Here is a 2456-nt window from a genome sequence, read left to right as displayed (position 1 = left end):
TGTGAATATTAGCGCATATTTTCGCCCTAACAAGTTTTTGACGCCGCTGCCGGGGACTCGGTGTTAATTTTTAATTTATGTGTTTGTCATCAGTGGTCGTTAAAGTTCACTGACTCGGATTCTTTTAATTTCACAGTTTATTTGTTTGTGTTTCAGGTACTCATTACAATGGGAGATCAAGCAGCACAAATGAAAGCCTTGATGGATTTTTCTCAACCCAAGATCAATGACATTCAATCTAGCATTGTACGGCCAGCTATCACAGCTAATACCTTTGAGATCAAGTATGTCATAATTCAATGGGTGTAGAATTCTATCCAGTTTGGGGGTTCTTCAACAGAAGATCCCAATATGCACATTAGGGATTTCAATGAGATCTGCGACACCTTCAAGTTCAACGGTGTTTCTGAAGATGCTATGAAGCTGAGACTGTTCCCATTCTCTCTGAGGGATAAGGCTAAGAGCTGGTTACACTCTCTACCAGCTGGTTTGATTACTACTTGGGAAGATCTTGCTCAGAAGTTTCTTACTAAATTCTTCCCTATGGCGAAGACAGCTGCACTCAGGAATGCTATTACTCAATTTATGCAGCAAACGGGAGAAACGCTATGTGAAGCGTGGGAGCGCTACAAAGAGATGCTTAGGAAGTGTCCTCATCATGGAATGCCTGATTGGATGATAATAAATTGTTTTTAAAATGGGTTGGGAGCACAGTCCAGACCCATGCTCAATGAAGCATCAGGCGGAGCATTATGGGAAAAGAGCTATGAGGAAACTTATGATCTAATTGAACTGATGGTTGCTAATTGTTGGATTTTAAACGCAGCGGGGGCATGGCAAAACACTTTCGAACATATAAAATCCAAATAAAAGCATACAGATCATGAATAAAAATTCGAGGGATCGAATCTAACCTTTAAAATAATTCGGAGACAACGATCAGAGATCCTTAGCAGTTGCTCCTCAAGTGTGAAGCACTCCACCGGTATCCACCAAGAAAACGATGTTAAGGAGGAGGAAGGAGGTGGAGAGAATTGGGTTTTCCAAACTTTTTGGGTTTTGGGGTTCTTATAAAAATAGGGGCTATAATAGTATATTTATAGGCAAAATTTTCAGCTGAAATTTTCCCATAAATATTATTATTATTATCCCATTTATTATTCTCATTAATAATTAAAACATCTTTTAATTATTAATCCTTTTTCTAAATACTTTAGAAATAATTCTCTCTCTTCATTTAATTTCCAAAAATTAAATCCTTAATTAATAATATTAAGAACTTTCTTAATTAATTTATAATTAATTAAATCTCATTTAATCAATTATTAAATTTTCCAATTAATTATTTATTTCATAAATAAATAATTATTTAGCCATTATTAATTAATTCCTCCACCATTAAATCATTCTCTTTTTATGGTGTGACCCTGTAGGTTCAATATTAAGCCGGTAGTAGAAATAAATAATAATAAAACTATTTTATCATTATTTATATAAATTCTCTAATTTATTAAATATGATTAATTAATTAATCACATTTATTCTACATCGTGAGGGATACTTCTCAGCATATCGCGACTATCTGAATAATATGAATTCACTGCTTAGAATACCAAGAACCTATTCAGTGAATAGTTACCGTACAATAAACTCCTTCTACCCTACAATGTCCCGATTAAATACAAGGCATGGATCTCGTGTCAAGCCTATCTAATTCAATCACTTGCTTACCATTTACTATGCTTAGTTCTATGCAAATTAGAAACTCCTTTCTAATTTCATTCACTTCACTCTGGCCAGAGATTCCTGAACTACCATAAGTGGATCAGCCTTGAACATTCGCTTCCTCCACTGGAAGGGGTAGATCCTTTATTGATCATACACTATCTTTGTGTACATATTCCTATACCCAGTAGAGCCCTAATAATTGTCCCTGGAGACTAAGAACTAAACCAAAGCATAGTTCAGTGTACACAAGATGACTATGATGACCTCAAGTTTAAGGATACTTGCACAACTATCACTATGTGAACAACTTCTAACACGTGAGTGAACTCCATCAGTTGTTCAGCTGGGTGAGTCATGTTCAGTGAACTTATTCTATAATAAGCACCCTACATACTAGCTATAGTGTCACCACACAAATGTCTATGAGAACAGACATCCTTCATAATAAAGCAAGCATAGTATGTACCGATCTTTGCGGATTATTAATTACCAGTTAGTAATCCTACGACCAGGAACTATTTAAGTTTAGAGTTATCATCTTTTAGGTCTCACTGTTATGATCTCATCATAATTCATAAAAAGCTTTACTCTAAACTATGGTATATCTTATTTAAACACTTAAATAGATAAAGCCCGTAATAAAAACAAAACAAGTCTTTTATTAATATCAATGAAATCAAAACAGATTACATAAAAGTTATTCCTAAATCCTCATACATGATTGGATT

General features: G+C 34.5%; 1 non-coding gene across 1 annotated transcript; it reads right to left on the bottom strand.

The window, feature by feature from the left end:
• Window positions 1-558: 558 nt before the first annotated feature.
• LOC141710249 (small nucleolar RNA R71) lies at window positions 559-665 on the bottom strand. Its single transcript, XR_012570779.1, has one exon. It is a non-coding gene; the product is annotated as a small nucleolar RNA R71 (small nucleolar RNA).
• Window positions 666-2456: the final 1791 nt, after the last annotated feature.

The sequence above is a fragment of the Apium graveolens genome, chromosome 2 (assembly GCF_009905375.1).
Source record: "Apium graveolens cultivar Ventura chromosome 2, ASM990537v1, whole genome shotgun sequence".
NCBI classification, from domain to species: Eukaryota; Viridiplantae; Streptophyta; class Magnoliopsida; order Apiales; family Apiaceae; genus Apium; species Apium graveolens.
This window is presented reverse-complemented; position numbering and strand designations above follow the sequence as displayed.